This window comes from Periplaneta americana, chromosome 10 (genome assembly GCF_040183065.1).
Source record: "Periplaneta americana isolate PAMFEO1 chromosome 10, P.americana_PAMFEO1_priV1, whole genome shotgun sequence".
NCBI classification, from domain to species: Eukaryota; Metazoa; Arthropoda; class Insecta; order Blattodea; family Blattidae; genus Periplaneta; species Periplaneta americana.
In genome coordinates, this window is record NC_091126.1 from 91,903,878 (window position 1) to 91,930,999 (window position 27,122).

Here is a 27,122-nt window from a genome sequence, read left to right on the forward strand (position 1 = left end):
CTCTAACTCTAACTCTAACTCTAACTCTAACTCTAACTCTAACTCTAACTCTAACTCTAACTCTAACTCTAACTCTAACTCTAACTCTAACTCTAACTCTAACTCTAACTCTAACTCTAACTCTAACTCTAACTCTAACTCTAACTCTAACTCTAACTCTAACTCTAACTCTAACTCTAACTCTAACTCTAACTCTAACTCTAACTCTAACTCTCGCTCCCCCTCTCTCCTCCCCCCCTCTTTTTGCGCCCTAGTTTCTTGGCCCTACATTTCTTTTAAAGTGCATTGCCGCGACATTTTTTGAAGGGAACGTTGTAGGATTTCATTCGCGTCCTGCATCAATTCAGAGTATAAATTGCACCCTGATCCATCGATTGTGTAACTGAAGATGTATTTGATGGAAAATAGATTAACTTCAAGTTAGACAAATCAATCCTTGGATGGCAGGTAGCATTGTCTACAAACAGATGACCTTACGACCTTTAAGTTTCATTGCTCCATTAAAATTATGAAGCCACTCTTCCATGATAGAACTGGTCATCTAGGCTTTCTTTTTTTTATTAAATCGCACAGTTTTACTTTATTTGCACTGTTATTTCACATTGTATTGGCATATTAACACAAAACTCAGAATAAATAAACGGAAATACCAAACTAAATTAACACTACACTACAATTATTCAGAGTTTTATTCTACTCGCACTGTCCTTATCACTGTATGGACTTGTTAGCACAAAACTGAGAATAAATGAAAGAAAATGCAAGAGGGTTGGAAGAAGTAACGGTACAGGAGGTCAGTAAACTGCCCGGGTCCTTGACATTAAGCACAGAATAGTGACATGGTTAGATAAGCTTCACCCCCAATGTCTGACAAAGAATAGCGAAAGTCTTCCAGATAATTGCATGTACAGCCACACAGAAAAATAATGTCATGCTTTGTACAGTATTAACACAAAATTAAAAATGGTTTGAAACAATTTAGTAACAGTTACACTTAAAATTATCCGTTTTAGTCAGGTTTTTTTTTTATACCTAAATGGTACCCAAAAATGATTCCATTTTCGCGTTAGGCAGTTTTCCATTTTAAAGTATTATTTTACATAGGAAATCATTCCATTCCCGAATTTATTTTTTGTTTGTGCAGGTTTCCTTTTTATAGAGGGTACGTTTTAGCAATGTTTTACTGTATATGTTTTCTATTCCTTTAAGTGTAGCCTAGTGCCCTTTCAATCTGCATGGCTATTTTACTTCCACTCAGTATATTTATTTAGAAATATAAATTGAAGTGTTACGTATTTGTTAAAATCTTATTTTTCTTTCCAGTCAGTACACAATGTATCATCATCTTCTGACAACCAAATATAATTTATCATAATACAAATAGAGATATATAAATTCAATTATATATGGCACGAAGTGATGAAAACCATTCTGCTTGGTCCAGACATTGCTCTTCTCTTAAGTTCCTGCTTTCCATCACTTCCTGAATACACGTTTTTTCCCCACATTACATGTGGTCTTCCTGTTTTTCTTTTTCTTGGTTGAATCCATTCATGTATCATCCTTGGTAACCTCTCTTCACTCATTTTCATTAGATGTCCATGTCATGAGATGCAACATGACATGAGAAAATTACAACTATTTTATTTGAGGACACCCTGGTTTTAAGAGTTGGCGGTTATATTGCCCTTACTCAACCCCCAATAAGGATGGAGGGCCACACCTGTCTTTGGTCCGCAAGTCAATAGGACTAGCTGAGAGGACTTCACTGTGCCCATCAACCATTCTCACCTCCGCCACCTGTGGGAAGCATTAAAGTCAATATGTTAAGATGGATATCCAAGTTCATTACCAAAAAATTATGCTGTAAAAGTTATGGCACAGCAACCTCTAAATACAAACAAACCGATTTAGGCACACCTCAAGGTGCCGTATTAAGCACGACATCATTTAATGTATAGATCAATGATCTAACACAGCACCTGGAAAAATTTGGCACTAAAACAGCTTTTTACTGATGACTTGGTTATTTGGACTTCACAAAAATCAACCACAGTTGCAAAACTGCAAGCTACCATCCTGTCATTATTAACAGGACTTAAAACTTAGTGTTCAAATAATATGTTAGTAAATACAGTAAAGATTTATTTCCAATTTTTCTCATTACGAATGAAGTCAGTTGAAATAAACTTAAAATATGGATCTACGTAAAGATTAAATTTTGGTCCTACAGAATTTATCTCTTATGATAACAATTGTTATTAGAGGAGAAAAATTTGCTCTGGCGCCAGGATCATACCTGGGTCCTTGGTTCTATGTACCAAGCACTCTAACCACTGAGCTATGCTGAAGTTTCAAATTCAAACTGGGAGTAAGGCCACAAAGGAAAAAACACTAGAGAGGAATTCGGTCTGGTGCTGTGGATTGAACTTCGGCGTAGTTCAGTGGTTACAACACTTGGTACGTAGAATCAAGAACCCGGGTTCGATCCCCAGCGCTGGAGCAAATTTTTCTCCTTTAATAACAATTAAACTATGGAGATACTAAGATACAAAGAACCAGAGTCAGTGTATATTGGAGAGTACAGCATTCTTTTGAACTGACAAATGCTGATGTTGAGACCATATTTACTCCAGAGGAGACTCAGTACAATGCAAGACATGCATAGCAACACAGGTTTCTAGTGTGATATTCCATTGTAATCTTGAAGAATGCTGTGTTGTTGTGCAGTCAACTGCTCTCAAAGGACAGAAAGAATGTCAGATTGTTTCTGTTGCCTCAGGGAGACAAAAAAAGAAGAAGAAAGAAATGGATAAACAACATCAAAAGAAAAGGTTGTCTTCTGAAGCATGCATATGTATGTGAGGTAAGTGCTACTACATTCGAATTATATTGAATTTGAATATATATTTTTATTTGTACATGTTGCAATTCATGACCGCTGTAATTTACAATTTGAGAACACTGTAATTTGTGATTACAGAAACACTTCACATATGATATGTTTGAAAATAATCAAGCTGGCAGAAGGAGATTGTTATGCTGGGACACTGTTCCTACAATATTTTCGCATAAGATTCCAAAGTCACGGAAAGAGCCAGCAAAAAGAACAGTGAATGAATCTGAAAGTAAGTGAATTTTACAAAATATATTCTAATCACGTATGTTTGGCAACAATACACAAAACATCGAAATAAAACAACAATAATAATAATAATAATAATAATAATAATAATAATGATAATAATAACAACAAAAACAACAAAGCTTCTTTGTTATAATTTTATGAGACAAATTCAGCACACTGAATAATTACAGTCCTAAATGTATAAAAGATAATATAATATTTCACGAAATAAAATAAAATATATCTATAACATAATTTAATTACTGTTTAAATTCTTAACTCTGCATTTAACTATTCATATAGTGGCTCTCAAAATTAACTAGACACCAGTTACTTAAGTATGAAATCCTATATAATTGCAGATAGGCTATGGAGAGAATTTGGAGTGCTTATGTTTATCATAATTCCCAGTCAGGTGAGAATCAGTGAAAATGAATGTTTGAAATTCAACTACAATGAACATATTTAGGATTTCATACTTAAATAACACTGGTCAACAGACAAAATGTATAGGAGATGAAATTAGTCAGTTCTTACTAATATTGGGGTGCTAAAAACGAAAATGAGCTTCATTTTGGTGGATTAGTTCTCATTTCGGTTTTGTATAGCATTTTTGCTCGAATTTCACGATTTTTCTCGAGATGATATTTATTTATATTTCATATATTATTTAGGGTTATTTATATTTATATGTGTGTCGATAAACACCTAGTGTAATGACACAGTAAGAAATATATAAATATACAGTATACACATTTACAAATCAGTTATCTCACAATTACAAATTTTACTAATATGCCCTATTTAGCAGCCAATGAGATATATTTCTTGTAAAAGTAAGTTTTCCTAAAATAATGACTCAAAATAAACTAAATGATCTCGTTAGAGACTTAGAGCTACCTAAGAAGAAGGTTAAGTTACTAGGGTCACGACTTAAGCAGTTTAATTATCTTGAAAAAATGATAAAATTACCGAATTTCGAGTTCGTCAGCATCCCTGGAAAGACTTTTTTTTATGCAGGACAATCTTGTATTCAGTAAAGACGTTGATTGACTAATGCAGGGATGGGCACTGGGAGCGAATCCAAACTCTAAATGGGGACACTTAATATTCATCCATCACAGCATCAACACTGCGCGGTGTTCAACGGGGAAGAAAGAGGTTCCCCGTGAGAGAGTAGAATTCGCTCTTTGTGCCCAGCCCTGGACTAATGGATGCCATGGGGATTCAACACAACACAGACGAGTGGTGCCTTTTTATAGACTCTCCAAAGCCTGTCTTAAAGCAGTATTACTGCATAATGGCAATAAATTAACAAGTATTCCAGTCGGACATTCAGCATCCATGAAAGAGACATATGATAACATTAAGGTATTAACCGTTTGAATTAGGATAAGTACAAGTGGTGTGTATATTCAGATTTGAAAGTAGTTACATTAATAGTAGGTCTTCAGCAGGGTTACACAATACTGTTGATTTTTGTGTGAATGGAATAGTCGTGCAAGAGATAAAAACTATGTTGTGGCTTCTTAGGCAGAAGTTAGAACCAATTACTAAAAATGTTATTCGTCTGCCACAGATAGATGAAACCAAAATAATATTACCAGCATTGCATATTAAACCGGGACTTATGAAAAACTATGTAAAGAGTATGAATAGAGATGGAGAAGCTTTTAGGAACCTCTTTCATAAATTTCCACGACTCAGTGATTCTAAAATCAAAGAGGGAATCTTCATAGGTCCACAAATTAGAAAGTTAATGCTTGATGAACATTTTCATGAACTTCTAACAGGCAAGGAGAAAATCGGTTGGGAATCATTCCAGTTAGTTGTGCATAATTTTCTTGGAAACAACAAAGCAACAAATTATAGGGAATTAGTGGACAATATGCTGATGGCATACAATAGAATGGGTGCAACATATCTCTTAAAACGTAAAATACAGAAGAAAGGCTAAAAAACCACGTCTGTAAGATATGTACTCAATATTACATAACATAAAAATTTCTAGAATTTTCATCTTTATTGAATATCTCTTCAATATTTTTTGAACTAGACCTAACAGAAAAAATCCAATGACATTTTCGGAATCAGCACAGCAATTTCCATAAGAATCAGCTACCTTGACCTCGGAGGTATGAAAAAAAAAAACATTTACTTGTTATTTGGTGGCAAATGAGAAAATCATTCATAATGTATCATAAAGTTCAAAAGCTTGGAAACAAGAACCAACTAAGCATTTTCGTTATCATTTTCGAATTTAGGAGGTCAAATTACACTGTAAATGATTGGTTTTACTTCCGATACATGCAACTTGTTAAAATTTGTTGACCAGTGTAATTTGTGTATGCTCTGGTTTGAGAGCCACTGTAAATAATACACATCAGAGAATATTAGTCGTGAACATAAATAATAGATAATAATGCAGTTATGAATCTTGCAGTGTGAAAGAAGCAGTTACCTGTGAATCAATGGAAGAAGATATGGTAGACAAAAGCTCTAAAGCATCGACACAGGCGGAAACAAATCCAAAAATACTTGAGTTAGAGTGAAAAGTACAGTCATATAGAAAAATGGTAAAGCACTTGAATGAAGAGACAAACGCTGAAAAGTAACAATGATCTATTTTAATGATGATCAGATGGACTATTTAAAAAGAGGAAGGATGATCAGTCGTCACTGGCAAACAAATACAATTAAAAATGTCTTAAATTGTATTCATCATGTGGTATATCTGATAATGAAAAACTCCGAAATAGAATTATCCAATACCAAGCATTCATACTCTACAGAAACGGATAGAAGAATTTAAATTTCAACCTGGAATATTATATGATTTGTTTCCTCTGTTGGAAACTGAAATTGAATGTATGAAACCTAAGCAGAGGCATCCTGTCCTATTGATAGATAAAATGGTCTTGAAACCCAGTCTGAATTTCAGCAATTCATTTGGTTTAGTTCTTGCTATGTAGAATATATTTCAATTAAATCGGTTGAATAAATCCATATGAACTTTTGTATTTCCTCTTTCGTAAAAACAGTAGCCTATCACAATGTAACTCGGTTTTAATTTGCAGTTAAATAAAAAATGCCAGCATCAGGAGGAAATCAACTAAAAGGGAAATTAGCTAAAAATGCTCTTGTTTTCATGATTGCTGGTCTTGTTACTCAATGAAAGCAGACTGATGCTTATGAATATACTGGAAATTCTTATGACACCAACCAAGCAAATGATAAAATTACTGAAATAGTAACAAAGTTTAATTCAATTGGTCTCAATGTAGGTGCTGTAGTTTCAGATATGAGTTATCAGAATCAGAAGTCTGGCATTTAAATGGTATAACTTGTTCTAAGTAATCAGAAAGAATTAATTTTTGTAAACATCCCTGTCTGAATGAAACAATGGAAAATTTGTATTTCCTCCCTGACCCACCACATGTATTTAAGAATATGAGACTTATTTTGACTTCGGGCCAAACACTTGTTAAAACATTTCAATTTGTCATTAAATGAGGTAAATATTGAGCCTGTAAAAACAGTAATTGCTGAAAACAGGAAATGTGAACTGAAAGTGGCACCTCGTCTTCAAGATAAAATTGTAAACCCAGGCCATTTTGATAAAATTAATGTAGGTTATGCTCTACCACTTATAAACCGAGATGTTTCAGCAGCCATCAAATTTTACATTCAACAAAAAAAATTGATGGTGAACATTTCACAACAGCTTGGTTTTTTTGAGGTACTGCATAAATGGTTCTGTGTAATAAATTGTCGTTGTACAAAATTAGCATTAAGTCACAAACAAGAGAAGGAATATTATACCACAGTGATTTTCTCAATGACATATTTATAATTGAAAATATCAAGGTGGGCAAAAGCAGACACTGGAAACCTTCCAAGTTGGTATAACATTGGCAACAAAAACAGTTTTTGATATTCAAGAAAACTGTCTTAATAAAGTGAACTTCAATTATCTTATGCTGGGTAGATGCACACAGGATGTGTTAGAAAATTTATTTTCTACTGTCCGTTCCAAAAATCCAAGCCTGGATGCAAAAAAAAATTCAAAATTGCATTTAATTTCGATTTCTCAGTTTTTCTCACAAATGAAACATGGAAGTTACGCAGTTTGCGATTCTGAGCAATTAGTTGAGTTTCTAGGTACAAATGTAAGAAAACCCCGAACAGAAAGGTCTAGCGAAGAAGAATATGAGCAAAAAGGAAATTGATATACAATAAATTGTAATTTAAATGAAAATAGAAATAGTGACTTGAGTGAATAACAAGCTCTTTACTATTTGTTGGGAGCAGTTTTGTTCAAAATAAAACAAAGTAAGTCATACAGTATTTGTGAAAAATGTTTTTCATCTCTAATAACTGATAACAGGAATGAATCTATAAATTTTATTAGCACATTAGTGACTCTCAAGTAGTACAAGAAAATGTCACTTGTATTCCTTTGTAAATCAATGTTTGAGATAATCCTAAATGCAAAAAAAATGTTCAGAAACAAAAGTGAAACGCTGTTAGAAAATGAGTTGACACTAAAGACATATTATTATATTATTCATTAACACTTCAATTCATACATTTCCAACTTGTCATAATATTCTTTAAAAAGTCTTACCATTGTATTTTAGCACTAGAATGTATTTATTGTTAAGAAAATTGTCTGTTACAGCAAATGCACAACAATAATCTGCTAAATGTGGCAGTCGTAGTGTTGGTATGAGAATTGCAGTAGAAAATTGCTGATTTTATTCCTATTGAAATGGACATAACATAAATAACAAAGTGTTATCTCTAATGAGTCATTTCACTATGACAATACTGTTTATTAATCCCTGTCTCCTGTATTCAATAAACCACAACATGCATGATATCACCTTAATTGACCTTCATTACTGCATATGCCTCTGTGTCAAGCAAGGAATAAATATGGCCATTGCCATCGAAAATGCAGTACTCTCCAATATACACTGACTCTGAAAAGAACGGAGAATGCACGACATCTTGATGTACATTTTGATACTAAGCTTACATGGAGAAATCACACTGAATATGTTAGCATAGTCTAGTATATACAGTCACGAAGCTCAATACGTAGTAAATATGCAAACATTAGGTAGTTGCACACCACTAAGATCACTAATATCGCCTCATTACAGGCAATACAAAATGGAACCGTCACAGTCTATTGTTTCTAGCACCCTCAAAACTCAAGCTTCGTGACTGTATATAGTAGACTGTGATGTTAGTGTAAAAGCAACCAATAGCTTTAAACTATTAAAAAGACTCGCAGGAACAAACTGAAGCAGCTGAAGAGCTACACTAAACATAACCTACAATCAGTACATAAAGCCTATTTTAAAATATTGTGACGAAGTATTAATAACCTCATCAACTACTAATAAGCAGAGATGGGACATTCCACGTCAAGTCAGCACAGGCCACAACCAGACTCCGTTTAATTTTCATAAAACTTTGCAAAACTGAAGCTAGTATAAAGTTAATTAAATGTAGAATATATTGAATCTGTGTGTAGAGTACTTGTTTCGTAACAGCAATTTAAATTTTTGGAAAAATTACAATTTTAGTGAAACAGCTTAATCTTGAAACTGAAGTAACTCATGACGTGTTGAAGACAGAGTGCTGTGTTTGGTCTCATTTCAGAGCTCATGAAACAAATCTTATTTTTATATATATTAAAAATACTGTGAACTTGAGCAATGTTTCAAGGTCATCTATTGTTATATTTAACCGTCAATTCCTCAAAACAGAACAATTTAATTTTGAAAAAAATGCACATGTTAGCCATATATTTCTGTGGTGTTTGGGTAAAGGGAGATAAGTCATAAAAATGAGTTCGGAGATAAATGATAATTAAACTTGGAACCCTTATTACAAATAATTTTCTACACAAATAAAACATATCAACTGCTAGTATTCTTTGATTTTTGCACACCCACTTGTATAATTTAACTTGTGTGTTCATCTGGGGAACAAAATTCCACCTGGACAAAAAAATGACTTATACCCCTTTACCCGAACACCACAGATTTGTCTCATTACATACCGAAAATTACAGGTTTGAAACTCTCAAACATTTCTGAATAATAAAATATATTGTTTTTGTCTAAAGTATATTAGTATGAACATAACAATAGATTGGGATAGCTAGGCGTGTGTTGTGTGTCTTTTTTATTCTACAAATCACACAATGTTAGTGAAATTATACAGAGTTGGGCAGATAAAACCGGCCCCATCTCATGTCATATGATTTGGAAAATAAATTATGTAGGGTATTGATTTCTTTTATTTCTTTTTTCTTGAAAATGTAATTATGTTGGCTATACTGTATCTTCCGCGTGTTTTGTGTCATTGTTGTTGCGCCATTGTTGCTTATAATCTCTTCTGGTTGCTGTTTAAAAGTCAGACGTTCTAAACACATGTAAAGAGTTGTTCTTTAAATAAGCATGACTTATTCAATACCAGAGCGAATATTCATTGTGGAGGCATATGTACAGACCAGCTCTATTAAGGAGAAACAACAATTATTCAGAGACAAATATCCGCTTCGCTCAGTACCAGCGAAAAGCAGCATTCAAGATTTGGTGCGAAAATGGCGTACGACTGGATCCATAAAAAATGTAACAAGGAACAGAACTCCTTCTGTCCGGACTCCTCAACTTACGGCGTGAATTAATGAATTTATGACTAGGAGTCCTCGAAAGTCTACCACGAGATTGGCTCCACAGGTTCATGTGAGTAGGAGAACTTGCGGACGTGTGTTGAAGTGTTTGAAATTCAAACCGTACCGAGTGACAGCTGTACAACAATTGAAAGAGCCCGATAGAGATAAACGTGTAAATTTCTGCCGCTGGTTGTTGGGGATAGTTGCAGATGGTCATTTGGACCCGCTGATGTTCATCATGAGTGATGAGGCTTGGTTTCATCTATTGGGATATGTAAACTCCCAGAACAGCAGGTATTGGGCAACTCAAAATCCTAACCTATTGTTCAAGCAACCCCTGCACAATCAAAAGATCGGTGTGTGGTGTGCTATGACTGCGAAACGCATTGTCGGTCCAATCTTCTTCGACACCACAGTCAACACAGATGTCTACTTGACCTTCTTGGAGGAATTATATTCCCAGCTGACAGAAGAGGAGAATAATTACTGCTTCTTTCAACAAGATGGGGCAACATGTCACACACCTGAGAGGTCACTTGCCCGTATTCATCAGATGTTCACTGAAGAAAGGACTGTGAGCAAAAACTTATGGCCACAGCGGTCACCAGATTTGTCAACATGTGATTTTTATTTATGGGGGTACTTGAAGGGAAAAGTGTACGAAAAGAATCCCCATACCATTGATGATCTCAAGGATAATATCAGGAATTGCATCCGCAGTATCACCCATGAGGAATTGACACATGTTTTCATGAACCTGTTAAAACGTGCACAGAAGTGTCTAGATGCAGATGGAGGGCACTTCCAACATTTATTATGAAGGTAAATGCATTTTATTTTCATTCCATTTGAAGTTTCTTTCAAATCATTAGTACCTATCAATGTCATAACACGGGCCGGTTTTATCTGCCCAACCCTGTACAAAGATTGGCTATCCTTTTATCCTAAGCTCTAAATTTCTATACACAGATGGCAGTAACAACAGCATAACGATACAATGGCTCTAATCATGACAGTGGCGACAAGAGAATGCAATCATTTTTATTGGTCGAGTAGGTCACGTGGTACAGGCAGCCATTATGTTGCTAAAATTGTATATGTATAAATGTATTAGATACGTTTTCTGCACTGTAATGGTGTTTTCTAATATAATATGTATGCTCGCTCATAGCAGCTACGAAGGTGACCTTCTGTATTTTTGGATACATCACATGATACATACACTAGGTATGAGAAAATAAAAACTCCCGCAAAAATGAATTATACCGTGATAGGGAGTTACCGTCTGTATTCTTGGATACATCACATGATACATACACTAGGTATGAGAAAATAAAAACTCCCGCAAAAATGAATTATCCCGTGATAGGCCTGAATTATAGTGAATTGAATTCCTTGTATAATGTATGCGGTTGCATAATTCAGAGCATCCAGAAAACATCAAAAGCATAATGTTTAATATCTGCTGTGGCATCAAAATGAAACATTTACAAGGTTCATAAACATCCAACGTTTCAGGGAAAACACTAGGTTCTTCTGTTCTGAGGAATAATTTAAATTTGTTGTTAAAATGTAAAAGATTTTTGTTCCTTCCAACTGCTTTTGCACAGGACGTAAATTTGAAATAGGCCTAATTATATTTCAAAGAGTTGAGTGAATTACAGCTCAACATATCTCACTGTCACTAACTCAAAAATAAAAATTAACAAATACTGTACATTGCATACAGGTTGAAAATTAATTCCATAAAGTGTAAACTGTTTCCTTACCTACATTTTTCCCAATGACTACTTTTCCGAAAGGCTATAATCTTACTTTCGCGTTTCCGAAAATAAATTCCGAAAGTCATTCTTCTGAATAGCAGAACTGTTATAAATTATTAAAAAGTACAGGCTTACATACATTTTATTGACTGTAACATAGGGGGATAAATCTCGAAAAAGTTATCTACAAACAACTCGGGCATTCGGATTCTGTCATTGTTGGAGACAAGTCGACATGTTATAATGTTTAATGCATGGATGGGCATTTGATGGTTCACAAACCGGAGTGCTTTGAAACTTCCCTCCAATGCCAAGAGATGGAACTGTGATTTACAGTGCCAGTCTCTTCATATCATTCGTTCTGTACTGTACAAATCAAAGCAATTGAAGTAGTCAGAAACAAAGGAGCATAAGAGCACTTTAGTTACTTTTGAGAAAATGTGACTGAAAATGTTTAAGCTTCAGTAAATTCCATGAAGTTTTAGTTTTAATTGTAATGTGTGACCTGGTTAAAAATATATCCCTTTGCCACTATGAAACGTGATTACTATGATTTTATATAGTCGTTCATACATTAAATGCTCGCACAATCACTTCGTTTATTCCCGCCTATTCGTCAGTGGTTGAAGTAACTGCTTGCTGGCTACTTCATATCTGTATGCAGACTTATTTATAATTCTCTTAAATGCATAATTCTAAATTTTCTATTATGTTATTGTTTTCTGGAAATATATATATATAACCCTCTATAAATGAAATCAAGTCGATATTTATACCAGTGTTCAAGATAATTGTGTTTACATTTAGTGTTATATCTATAGGACATTGGGGCAATATAGATTATTTCTCTACTATAATTTTTTCAAACAAGAGAGCCACGCAACTTGCAGTAGAATATCTGTATCAAATATGGAATAAAGAAACAGATGAAAATGAAACCAACTGAATCTCCGTGGCTATAATTCCCCCACCACTAGATGCCCCCAATGATTGTGAGAATATTGACGTCATTGTAGTTCCAGATAAAACTAGTGGTATGCCAACTGATATGCAGATACGGTTGAACTAACAATTCTGGAGGAGAAAGATATCTCTCTTGCAATTATCACCAACACCTCTGAACCAACTGCGAAAAATAGCTGACCCAATAGTACAGAAACAACTTCCCTAAAGTCTCCAGAATGGGAGGGGGGGGGGGAGGAAGGAAAGAGAGGCTATCGACAAATGTTTGGATACAAATAATAATATTGGCATAGTTCGCTGAAATGATAACAAAGTTGTAACAGATGTCACCAGTTCTGAATCCCTCGACTCTAAAGAAGAAGTGCAACAAAGGACAAAAGGTTCAAGAAGTAACATCGCAATCCTACATTGCATTAGTTCCTACAATAAGTACAAAAATGGAGTTGATCTCGTCGATAATCTGATGGTTGTATACCATATCCAGATTCGAGGCAAGAAGTGGTACTTCCCTCTATTCACAAATATCTTGGACACCATGGTGGTAGCATCCTGGAAGCTTTAAACTACTGCTGAGCTGGGTACTCATGACTTGCTTATGTTTCGAAAAGAGTAAGTAATCAACTTATTTTATGATGTAAGTAACCATATGACATACAATGCATTTATTATTATTATTATTATTATTATTATTATTATTATTATTATTATTATTATTATTGGCCTCTGGCTGTTGTTCAGCACACAAATATTAATAATAAATAAATTAAATAAATAAATACATATATTATTATTATTATTATTATTATTATTATTATCAAGTAATCATCTTGAAATATTTTATCAAAATGTCAAGAGGTTTGAATACCAAGACTAACGAATTTTTCGATAATAGGCTATAGTGAGTAATAATGATGACATTATCTGTCTCACTGAAACATGGTTATCTGATTCAGTTCTAAATACAAATTTATTTCCAAACAATTATACTGTGTTTCGTGCAGACAGAATGTTTGTAGACACTAATAAAACAAGGGGTGGTGGAGTCCTAATAGTGATTAATAATCATTTGCCTTTTACATATCGCCGATATGATTTAGAAATTATTAATGAATGTGTTTGGGTTGAAATTAAAATGGCTGATGGTTATAACCTGTTAATCGGAAATCATTACTTCTCACCTGATACAGACCATAATCATTTAAAATCTTATCTCACTTTCATTGAGAAAAACCTTGACACCCATAATTTTAGAATCGTCTTCCTTGGGGACTTCAACGCTCCTGGTATGGACTGGTCTACTGGATTTAATCTTAATGACATTCATTATTACTCTAAAATTAAATCAATGGATTTATATTCCTCGTCTTGCCTTCTTGGTTTAATTCAAATCAACTTAACTGTTTCTACCAAAAATTTACTAGATTTGGTTTTCACTAATATCTATAATAATTCAGTTAAACTTGCTGACCACTCTAGTTCCTGAGGATAATTATCACCCATCTATATCAATCGACCTTGAACTAAATTTATCGTTACCTGCATATTATCATAATAATTGCAATAATAGTTCCTACTTAAATTATTCTCAAGGTGATTACCTGAATCTCTATTCTATTCTGAAAAATTATGATTGGAACAGTATTTATCAGATCACTGATGTAAATGCTGCCACTAATTCATTGTCTCAAGTTATAAATAATGCTATATCTCTGTCTGTCCCAGTCACTTTTGTTAAAAAGTCACACTATCCTAAATGGTTTTCAAACAATTTACGTCAACTCATAAAGCAAAAAAAAATAAAGCGCATCGGAAATTTAAAAAATACAAAACCGATCATCATTATCAAATTTTTTCTAATCTTAGAAAACAAGTCAAAGCTATGATTAAATTGGACAAATTTAAATGGTTACAATCGATTGATGATAATTTAAAGAATGAACCAAATAAATTTTGGAAATATGTTGCGTCTTTTCGTAAAACTAATAATTATCCAACAGAATTATTAATAAATGGGGTTCACATCACGGATCAAATTGAAATTGTTAATGCATTTGCTAGTCAATTTAAATCTGTTCAACAAAATTATTATTATTAATATTATTATTAATATCAATATGTCACATCAACGGATGTATACACGTCATCCAACATCGTATGATGAAGATTACATTTGTAAAGTTTCTTCTCACCCATAAGCAGTGCTGACTAGATCAGACGCTATGGACAATACTCTATAACAGAGTCGCCAGTATGAAAGGATAATTCCAAGCCTTTGGCATGAGACGAACTCGCTCAGTGGTAGAGCACCTGACCAGAGAACAGGAAGTCGCAGGTTCGATTCCCGCTCGAGGTTGTGAAATTTTTCTTTCATACCATGGCATGATTGTGACTATAATAGTATTTAAATTCATCAACTCTAATTTCATTACTTACGTTTCTAATATTACTGACTGTTTGCCCCTACCTAAAATAACAATCGCTGATGTAACTAAAGCCATTAAAAAGATGAAACCTAATAAATCTAAAGGTACTGATAACATTCCTAATTTTATAATTAAGGGATGCTTTGATATTCTCATACCTGTTTTTTTAACTTATTTATTCAATCTTAGTTTAAAAACAGGAATTTATCCTTCACTATGGAAAGAAGCATCTATTATTCCTGTTTTTAAAAATGGTAATAAGAACAATGTTACTAATTATAGACCTATTTCTATCCTGAACAATTTTTCTAAAATTTTTGAAAAAATTATACACAAACACATTTCATTTTATGTCAAAAATAAGATCAATTCAGCCCAACATGGTTTTACTAAAGGGAAATCTACAACTACTAATTTAGTTTCCTATCTCAATCTCATTATGCCTGTTGTCGAAACTCAAGGTCAAATTGACTCAATTTATTTTGATTTTAGCAAAGCATTTGATGTTGTTCCTCACAAAATTTTATTAAACAAATTAAGTAATTTCGGTCTCTCCACGAACTATGTGAATTGGTTTGAAAACTATTTAACAGATAGACAATCTTGTGTTAGACTAGGTAATTCTCTCTCGGATCCATTTAATAGTTTATGTGGAGTCCCTCAAGGGTCTACTTTGGGGCCTCTCTTATTTTTATTATTTATAAATGACATAAGTAAAAGAATAAGTTCTAGCTTACTTTTATTTGCGGATGATCTCAAAATCTTTCTCAAAATTAGTAGTTTGGCTGATTGTCAAATTCTTCAAAAGGATATCAATTCAATTGCACTTTGGACTGTTGAAAACGGAATGAAAATTAATCAATCCAAAACTTTTGCTATTTCTTTCTCACGTAAAACAACCTCCCAAAAATTTAATTATACTCTTAATAATGTCATAATTACTAGGAAAGATACTATTAGAGATCTTGGTGTCTTACTTGATTCTAAATTATATTTCCATGATCATGTGCAATATATTTATACCCATTCATTAAGAATGCTTGGTCTAATTAGATCTATAACTTATTCTTTTTCTACTCCTATGTGTTTATTAATTTTATACTATACATTGGTCAGATCCAAGCTTGAATATGCATCTGTAGTATGTGGAACTCTATTACTTCCACTGACTCGGCTAAGCTAGAGAATATTCAAAGAAAATTTATTTCCCTGTGTTCTTATACATTTTTACCTAATTCTGATGATTATAAATATGAGATTAACTGTAAATATTTTAATTGTTGTAGTTTATTTGCCAGACGTCAAGATCTTGATTACTTATTTTTTTGTAAAGTTCTTAAGGGTGATATCGATTGTGAATCTTTCCTAAGCAATATCAGTCTTCGTATTCCTGCTAAGGGTTTAAGATATCATAAAATGTTTTGCAATAGAAATTCTAAATCTCTCTCTCTGGTCTGCAGATGTATAAAATATGCTGATTTGCATGGATCAAACTTGGATCCATTTAATGTGTAGTATATACTTTGAAGTTTTATATCAGTTTTCATTTATATATTTTGTTTAAACATGTAGTTTAATATTATTCTCGCTAACTTTTATATCATTTTGTTATTTATTAATTTACTTGATTCCATCCTTTCATTTTCAAATACAATAACTTTTAATCTCATTATGCTATATAGTTTAGTCATCCATTTTATCCCGTCCATTCATTGTCATTATTGTCGTTGTATTATAATCTTGTATATCTTTGTAATATTATTTTATATGATTCCATTCTTCATTTATGATTCCATTATTTCATTTGTAATTATCATTTTAATTAATTTATTTCTTTGTACTTTTATTGTATATTATTGCCACTGTTTTTTGTCATATTGTTTGTGCTGAACTGTAATTGGCCTCTGGCTGTTGTACAGCACATTAAATATAAGTAAATAAATAAATTATTATTATTATATTATTATTATTATTATTATCATTATTATTATTATTCAGACTGACATCGTTTTTCTTGAAGAGCAGTGGTACACTGAAACCCAGACCAGGGCCAAAGTCGAAAAGAAAATATCTTATGGACGTCAGGTTCGACAACATTCAGCATTTCATAGCAAAGAATCCATCAGGAAAACAACTTCGGTGTGTCTATTGTCCGAAGGGAAGGTAGAGAACAAGGTGTGTGAAGTGTAAAAGGAGGCTCTGTGCCAAGTATTTTGAAAAATATCACAAACTGTAAAATTAATAGATGAAGATGTGAAATAAAATGTTTTTTAGTAATGTAAATTAATATAGGCTATTGTACTAGCAGACTTCTCAAATAGCCATAATATCCTATGTATAGGACACACTGTATATTTCAAATGTGGCAATTTTTTTTTTAGAAAATTCAGTGTGTATAATATATTGAAACAATGTATCTGAGTTCGTTTAGTAATAAAATATTAAAATAAATAATGATGTGCTAATGTGGGTCTTAATGGGTTAGGCATGAATATATGACTGGACCATAGTTGGGCAATCATAATACAACTATGTACCAATGTTTATTATATTTTCTTTAGAACTTGTAACTAAATAATTTCAAACACATATAACAATATTTATTTAATACACACTTACAAGAGTCCAAAGCCAAAATTTCACTTAATCTGGATGAATAGTACTGAATATACAAACAAAAATGTAAAAAAATGTGGACCATAGTTAGGGGAAACTAAGGTGGTAATGATAATAATAGCATTAAGGTTGAATTTGTGTGGATCCCCAGTAACGACAATATTCCCAGGGATGAAAAAGCAGATCAACTCGCGAAAGAAGCTACATCGGCACCTTGGATTTTGTCTTTCCTTACCCGATAAAGGATAGTTCCACTACATATCTGGGACACCTACAAAAATTTCAAAGCAGGCTCATCCCTTAATTTGCACTGGAATGAGAAAATATGCAGACCATGGTTTTATGCTGCTAAAATTTCTAAAAAAAGTAACTCGTTGTATAGTAACATCAAATTAAACCAATTCCTAACACCAGCTTACTTATGCAAAATTAAACAAATACAGCTAATTGTACAGGTGATATAATGGGGTCACTAAATCATATGCTATTTGAATGCCCGCTATAGGAAATGAAAATAGATGTTTTCATCACACAAATTACGAAATATTTTGGTAATGGACCTTGGCATATAGATACCCTCCTGTCACAACACCCAGTAACTACAGCCAGATTATTAAACAAACACCTCTGCATTTGTAAAATGAAGCTTTTACAAATTTTCAAGTTGGTACGACCTCAAACTCTATTAATAATGAACTAAATCAATAAACAAAGGTAGTGACGCTAACATCAGTGGTCTTAAGTCTGACAGGGCATCGAAAAATTAACTGGAGGGAAGTGAAGTGAAACAATTCGTGATTTTCACTAAATTTGTAAGTTTCATTTCATGTCAAAAATAATTACCCGGCCTTTGTTACTGTCTAACTGTAGACATGAGCCCAATAAGAGAAACCTTAACCATGAAGAAATTTTTTAGTATCTGTCGGGAATGAGAAACAGAACTTCTAGTGATGTTGGATTCGGAGATTGATCACATCTCCTCTCCCTTTGAATTGATTTCTTTAAATTTTCCCGTTGAAACAAAAAACTTATGACACCAGATGAAACTCGTAATTCATTACCAATACGCCACATGTGGAATGATCTAGTTTCGATTTAGAAGTGCAAGTGGTGGTTGACACAGCTTATAACATTAAATTTACTGACATTCTGAAGCACTCTCTGTAAGCCGATACCACTCTGTGTAAGGAATGGCTGGATTAGCAAGAGTCTACTGTATAACCTATAAAAAATATCTAAGGAGTTTCTGTCACATACTAAATATTAAGTTAAAGTTTACTATAACAAATGACTGAAAGATTATATTTAAAAGATCGTAATATGCTTTTAGTAGCAGCAATAGTGACTACACTGTCTGAGATCCTTACAACAAAATGTAGCATATAATTCCATCTTTTACAGAAACTGTCAACAAAACTGACCATTTGACTTATTATCCGTTTCTTGATCTGCAATTGCAAATTTAAGACATTCAGATGTTGAGTAACATCAGTGATAAAAGCAGAGTTTCACAAGAATCTGACGTTTTCGAGATTGTTTTATTTTAGTAGGTTATTTTACGATGCTTTATCAACATCTTAGGTTATTTAGCATCTGAATGAGATGAAGGTGATAATGCCGGTGAAATGAGTCCAGGGTCCAGCACCGAAAGTTACCCAGCATTTGTTCATATTGGGTTGAGGGAAAACCCCGGAAAAAAACTCAACCAGGTAACTTACCCCAACCAGGAATCGAACCCGGGCCACCTGGTTTTGCGGCCAGACGCACGAACTGTTATTCCACAGGTGTGAATTTGAGATTGTATTGCAGTTCATCAGAATTCGAAACGTGTTCCTTCAAAATGTGATTTCATAACGGAATATAATAAATCATAGCACACACTTTCCGCGGCTTAAAAGAGAATATTCAACACAGTGAGAACGTAGACAGTCTACTTTGGTGCAAAACATTGTCAACATGTGAAACTTTCTAATAAAACCAAGTACTATAAGAGTGCAGTAGCAAAGTTATGATTTTTAAAAGTAAACTTCAGACTCACTGGGGCCTGATGCACAGGTCACCAATTGATCACCACTGTATTAAAGGTACAGGAGTTCCATAGCATGACAACACCTGGGAAGTATCAAAATCTGCTGCACAGAAAATGAAGAAGCTAATGCTATAGAAATTTTGGTCAAGTCTTCATGAGGTTGATGCAGTTATGTCAGAAGACTGTCTTCAGGAACTGAAGTACTGCCAATAATATCTTGCTATGTAGAGAGTTAATTTTCTAGGAATCAGAATATTTTTCGTTACAGAAGAAGATCCTTAAACGAAAATTCAGAAAATGATATATTTGTGAACTGTTATGTCCTAGAAGACAAAATCAAATGTTACAATTCAGCCACTTCTCTCCGGTTTACTAAAACATTCAGTTTCCATTTTGATGCTTATATTTTTATTACAACTGTAGGTAAACGCGATAACAATCCCCTCTTTCTTTCTCTAACCTTGTTCAGTTCTTGGCCACCTGTCACTTCGCTATTTCCTTACCTAACCCACTCTAACCTTGCCACAGTCCTCCACCTCCTGTCACTTAGCTATCACTCTTTTCGTCTTTCAGATGTTGCCAGTACTGTTACTGTTATTATGTTGTAGTATATAATGATGTACCCGTACTTCTCATTCAGTGTTGCTCCTTTAAGGCATCTTGTGCATTAACACATGCAAAATAATTTTAAATTTTCTAAAATTTAAACTGAAGATTTAACAAATATGTTGCTACAATTTGATGTGCTTTTTACTGCGTCATAATGAAAAGTTAATTAAGTACTTTCTTAGATTTGAGACGTATCTTTCAAATGCATAGCTTTCCTTTCTTCACTACTACATATTATTAAAAAGTATGTTTTTAAATTTTCATAAACGAGTATCAGTGTACACGTCTCAAAAACAAATTAAGTAAATTTCTTGATTTATTATAGTTCATAATAAAACATTCTTTAAAATTGACGTTTATAATAGTGTTTCCGTGATTAGTTACATTAAAATTATTAATATAAAAGTAAGTGCCCATTTTGAAAAGTTTCGTGCTTACTGCTCCCATCTTTAATGTAACCTGAACTTTGCAGTTAATGTAACTATAACAACAGCTCATCACTTACCTCTTCCTGCTGGAGCCACAACTTGTGCTCTTCTTCATATTTCTTTCTCAGCTGCCTCAGTTCTTCCAGTAACTATGAACAAATCAGGTTCAGATGCAGCTCAGTCAATAAAGTGAGGTTCGACCAGGAACATAAGGTTTCTAATTGTATCAGTCGGAGCTGAAAGGCATTAAGTCAAAACTGGACATTTATTTTTTTCATTTAGCATTATAAACTATTTAAACAAGACCTATCGATCATCACAAGAAATAATTAAATCAGTCTTCTCCTTGTACAAGAAACTGTTGCTACTGGTAACGTGAATGGATGACAAAAGCATTAAGTCATTGACTTCCTGCCTTTCAGCACCACTCCGCATCATGCAATGTCGACCAAGCAGTGCTGCTTTCCAATTCCTGCCTTGTGGTAGCAATGTTCCAGTGTAATACAAGTCATAAGTGACTCTGTGTTTTTTACCCTACTTTACTCTACTTAGCTTGTATTTTCCTGCATCATAAGAGATGTTTTAATTTATAACATTCTCTTCATTTAATTTTGAAATGGCCAGCAACAAAAACTGAAGGGGAATCCTTGTAAATTCAGCTGCCATAAGTGGCTTTTTATGTTTTATCCTACTGTACTCTACTTAGCTTGTATTTTGATTTATCATTAGAGAAGTTGTAATTTATAACAATCTTTTCATTGACTGTAGGTGGTATTTTTGTTACAAATAAATAGGATAACTAAGTATCATGTAATATTTAAATATGTAAAGCATTTATAAAGTGTAAGTAGCAACCACGGACCTGAAAAGCATTAAGTCAACTTTTATAAATAATGTTTTTAATGTGTATGAGGCATTGAATTTGTCTTTCTATTGTGGCACACATAAGCTAGGGAATTATTCTACAGCTTAACATAAACATTCAATAAATTTATTTGGTTTTCTTCACGATATAATGTTTTTACCTTCTCCTGAAAAGTTGCAAAAACTAAGTTAATGCCTTTCAGCTCTGATTGATTCAATTGTAAACGAGAATCAGTGTTTGGTAAATTCTCAGAAACTTTGCCATTGGGAATATTTCCCTAAAAATTTCTCATAACCAAAATAAAAGAAAAATTATTAAAATTAAGTGTTATTATTGAAATCACGCTGAAAATCGTATTAGAGCCATTCCACGAAAATAAGGAAAAAGACCAATAATTGTTTATATTTATAATAGCATTTTTTTCAATTAAATGAACATTAGTTTGAACCCTAAACTCTTATTTTATAACTAAATTAGAATTTTTTAAAAATACCAATGTTTTTTTGGCTAAGTGTTTGCGTAGCTGTGTGCAACTGAGTTTCAGTTGTCAATAATGCCAACGTTTGCAGCATTGTAGCAGCTAAATAAACAAGAAGCCATCTTTAGTTTTGGAGGGAATGGAGACTGTGAATGTTGATTAGTTCCATCCTGATACAAAAACGTTTATAGGTAAGTTGATTTTGTACATATCAGCAGGTACATAATAACTTAACAGTGTGTAACATCCGTTACAAAAATTAAACAAAAGTTTTTATAATGCAGATAGAACTGAAATCTCATAAGCCAATCTTTGTAAAAGTAAGCATATGGACATGTTCTTTCTATTTACACCTTAAAGAAGGATTATTTCTGAATATGTAATAAAATAGTACTGTAACGGATGTTGCATTGCACTGCCATACACATATATTACCGTATCCAATATTGTCCAAAAGATCATATCAATCTTAATTTTGAAGAGAATAATTTTAGGTTATGTTAGTACTTGAGTCAATGGCATTACTGTCAACATCAGTTCATTGTTTTGTTATTATTTATTGTTATTTAGTAATTTATTATTTGTTGCAGACAATGACCCCAACACCAACTTATAAAAATAGAATGCAAAAATGCAGAGCTAAGAAGAAGGAAAATGTAGAAAAGTGGAAAGAATACTTGGAAAAAGATCATCTGAGGAATAAAAGGAATCGAGAACGAGAAAAGGTCGCTTGTGAAAATTATGACAATGCTCTAAAAGCAAGGAGGGAGAAAATTAGACTGCGAGTTCAGGCATGGAGAAGAAAGAAAGCATTGGAGAAAACAAATAATGGTTTACTTCAAACTCCACTTGGAACATATAAATGTAAAAATACTCTTCACAAAGCTGTTTCTAAAGCCTGCAGAGCTCTTCCTTACAGCCCTAACAAAAAGAAAGCAGTCCTGAACCAGTTAGTTAAACAGTCATTTGGTGCTGCATTATTTACTGTTAAGAAACCACCTGCTACTAGAAGACACTCTGTGGATGTTAGGACTGTGAAAGACTTTTATAATAGTGACGAAATTAGCTGGCAGACTCCAGGGACGCGTCAATTCAAATCTGTAAAAGATAAGGAAACAGGAATGCGATCTCATAAACAAAAGCGTTACCTTATCATGAACATTTCTGAAGCTCACCAAGTTTTCCAGGAAAAATTTGATGTCAAAATTTCAAGATCTAAATTTTATGACTTGAGACCAGAGAATGTGTTTCCAGTGGCTACCACACCTCATAATGTCTGTGTTTGTCTTCTTCATGCAAATTTTTCATTTCTAATTGATAATGTCTCTAAGTTCATAAATTCTGAAACTCCAATGACACACAATACACTATTGAATACAATGTGTTGCAGTTTGGATAGTGTACAGTGTATGACAAATGATTGCAATAAATGCCATTATGATGTTTCAGTGTTTCTTAAACCTGACACTGACCTTTTGCAAGAAGTGAAGTGGAAGAAATGGGAGAAGAACAACAGTGGGCAATTAACATTGGCCTCAAAAACATCGACTTTAAAATCAATTTTGACAGAAATTAACAACAGTTTGCCAGCCTTCAAGTGCCATGTTTTTGTTCAGAAACAGCAAGCCAAGTATTTTGATGAGAAGAAAACTGGTTTAAAGCCAGGTGAAGTAGTTCTTCAAGTGGATTATGCCGAAAATTACAGCCTTATTCTTCAGGATGAAGTGCAAAGTGCACATTGGCAACATCCACAAGTAACATTATTTACAGCATGTTTTTGGCATGAGAAAGGAATTTCATCCTATGTGGTAGTAAGTGATGATTTAACACATTCCAAAGAATCAGCTTGGTTATTTTTAAAATCTATTGTTTCAGACTTTCAGAAGGAGACTGATTGTTCATTAATGACACACCTGTACATATTTTCTGAAAACTGTGCAGCCCAGTTTAGAAGCAAATTTACTGTGCACAATTTATGTTACTTAGCTGATGACTTAAATGTTGTGTATGTTGAATGGAATACTTTTGCACCAGGTCATGGCAAGGGAGCAGTCGATGCTATTGGTGGACAAGTGAAGAGAACAGTCTGAACAGCTGTCAAATCAAGATCTGTTACATTGAGTACTTGTGAAGATTTTTATAATTGTGCAAGAGAACTAAGTCCTACAGTCAACATACTTTATGTTGCAAAAAGTGATGTTGATAGCACGGCTTCCTTCCTGAATGAAAGATGGAAGGATGTACAAGAAATCCATGGAATAAGAAAATTTCACCATTTTCAAAAGGCAGATAATTTTATCTTCTGTGGCCTCACTGCTGGTTCTCATTTGGAAAAAGTCCAAGTTACTAAATCAACTACCAGCAATTCCCGGAGGCGCTTATTTTATAATGAAGTGTATACTGACTCTGAAGAAGAAGAAGAAGCTAGCAGTCCTCCAAATACCATCTCCAGATTATCTACAGACTCTTCCTTGACTGCCACTGAACTGTTACCATGTAATATTAACCCAGGAAAATATGTTTTGGTGACTTTTGGAATAAGTAGGCCTAATAAATTTGATCAGTACAGATATGTTGGTATATGCCAAACTCATGTTGACGATGATGACGAAGTTCGCGTTGTGTTTCTGAAGCTACATGGGAAGACAGGTAGATTATTTAAAATAGATGAACGTGATGAAAAGTACATCAGGTATGAACAGATAGTAAAAATTATATCACCACCTAAAATAGTAACAAAGGGAGCCAGGGTCTTTTATGAGTTCACTAATCCTGTCGATGTATATGAAAAAAATGTTTAAAATTGTGAGATTAATAACTTGTAATGACAAAAAGTGATCCCAAGAACTCATTATTTTAAGTTGTTTTATTTTGTATGTCTCTATTTGTAGGCTTCCATGCATATTTTATATAAACTTGCTGTTTGGTACTTACTTGTAACATCCGTTACACTTTGTAGGTAACATCCGTTACAAAGAATATTAAATAATTTTTCTTCATATTTAAATATTTCTGTGAGTTCAATATTTACCAGACCTCTTTCAAACCTTCTGCATCAGCTCACCAAAAATGAGAATCATCATTGGCCAAAGTGAACAGAGTTTTTAAGAAAATGGATACTAAGTGAGGTAACACTTCCATTTATTGTAACATCCGTTACAGCTATTTTTTTTTATGGGACTCCTATATGGTTTGTACTTTTAGGTTCTTGTTTTCAGTAGTCAGACAAATTAATACTCAAGTGAATTAGGATGGCAAGAATTGATATTATGTATTAAACTTTAATAAATATTGAACTATATATGAGTAAAATTGTAACATCCGTTACAAATGAAATGGCTTATAACTTACAGACTTTTTTCACATATAAAACACAGGAGGCTATTAATATGGACACAAAAGTCTTATTTTTCTTCAATAATTATTAACTGTTTAACAACCTTACAAAAAATGTATTTTTTCTTCAAATGTTCAGCAATTTTACTGCTATTGCAGATTCAAGCTAAAACACACCAAGTAATACATAATAAATAATATAGAGATCAGTCTAAAAGACCCCTCAATTCAGAAGTTGGCAAAATGGTTATCATGATGACAAGCATTGTAACATCATTGAATGCAACCTGCTAAATGCATGGATCAGAGAGGAAGAAGAGGCATTTATCTTTCAGTGATGGTATCATACAGTAAAATTCACACTCTTCAGGTTTTGCTAAACTACTCATAATATGAAAGCACAGTTCTATGAGCAGTTTGGCGTCAGGAAGGAAAAAGGTACGAGGGAAGCAATTAGAATGCTACGAAAAATCAGTGAAACATACCTCGAGAAGAGTAAAGAAGTGTATATAGTATTTGTGGGCCTAGAAAAGGCATTAGAGAGAGTGGACTGGAATGAACTAATGGGAATCCTGAAGAAAATAGGTCTGGATTGGAAAAGGAGAAGGCTCTTCAGTAATCTTTATATGAAATAAGTCAAAGCCAGGATAGGAGAAGAAATTCTGAAGGAAGAGGAATACTACAAGGATGCCCTTCATCACCTACCCTGTTCAACATCTACTTGGAGGATTTAGTGAAGAACTGTTTTCAGAACATGGAAGGAGTGATAGAAGAATGAAGAAGAATTAAGTGCATAAGATTAGCTGATGATATGGTTTTGTTACCAGAAGAGAATACTAAGGGATATGCTAGTGGAGCTAAATGACAGCTCTGAGCAGTATGGGATCTTCATTCCATAAATGGAAATAAGACGAAGACCATGGTTGTCGAAAAAAAATAAAGATAGTAGACGTGTGAATACAGTACTAAATGAGGCAGTAGAGCAAGTGGACAGTTTCAAATACTTGGGGCATACTATAAGCATTAACATGAGCTGCTGCAAGGAAGTCAAAGAAGGATAGCAATGGCGAAGGAAGCTTTCAATAGAAAAAGGAGCATCTTTTGCGGACTCTGGAAAAAGAACTAAAGAAGAGGCTAGTGAAATGCTTTGTGTGGAGTAAGGAATTTTATGGAGAAGAAACATGAGCATTACGACAAAGTGAAGAGAAGCGACTAGAAGCATTTGAAATGTGGATATGGAGAAGAATGGAGAGTGTGGAATGGACAGACAGAATAAGAAATTAAGCTGTGTTGGAAAGAATGGATGCAGAAAGAATGATGCTGAAACTGATCAGGAAGAGAAAAAGGAATTGAATGGGTCAATGGTCGAGAGGAAACTGCCTACTGAAGGACGCGGTGGAAGAAATGGTGAATGGGAGAAGATTTCGGGACAGAAGAAGATATCAGATGATAGACATTAAGATATATACATCATATGCGGAGACTAAGAGGAAGGCAGAAAATAGGAAAAATTCGAGAATACTGGATTTGCAGTGAAAGACCTGTCATTTGACAGAACACTATGTATGTATGTATGTATGTATGTATGTATGTATGTATGTAAGAGTATTTACATTGAAGAACATTACTCTTTCATTTTATCCTAAAATTTTCACAAACATCTAACGTTATTTCATAAATGGCTACTAGTAATTCATGAAAGTTTTTGTCTTTTTAAGAGGGATATTTTTTAGAGGATTTCATAATTCTACTGAACTGGTTCCATATGGGCGAATGACGAACAGTCAAATA

General features: G+C 33.5%; 1 protein-coding gene across 2 annotated transcripts in view; it reads right to left on the reverse strand.

The window, feature by feature from the left end:
• Positions 1-256: 256 nt before the first annotated feature.
• Positions 257-27,122, reverse strand: part of LOC138707887 (uncharacterized) — a 54,932-nt gene continuing 28,066 nt past the window's right edge. For both annotated transcript variants that reach the window (XR_011334415.1, XM_069837920.1), the window contains exons 3-4: positions 20,730-20,801; positions 257-1,800 (exon numbers count right to left, since the gene is read on the reverse strand). The gene's annotated coding sequence lies outside the window, so the exon portion shown is untranslated. The remainder of the gene's footprint in view (positions 1,801-20,729; positions 20,802-27,122) is intronic.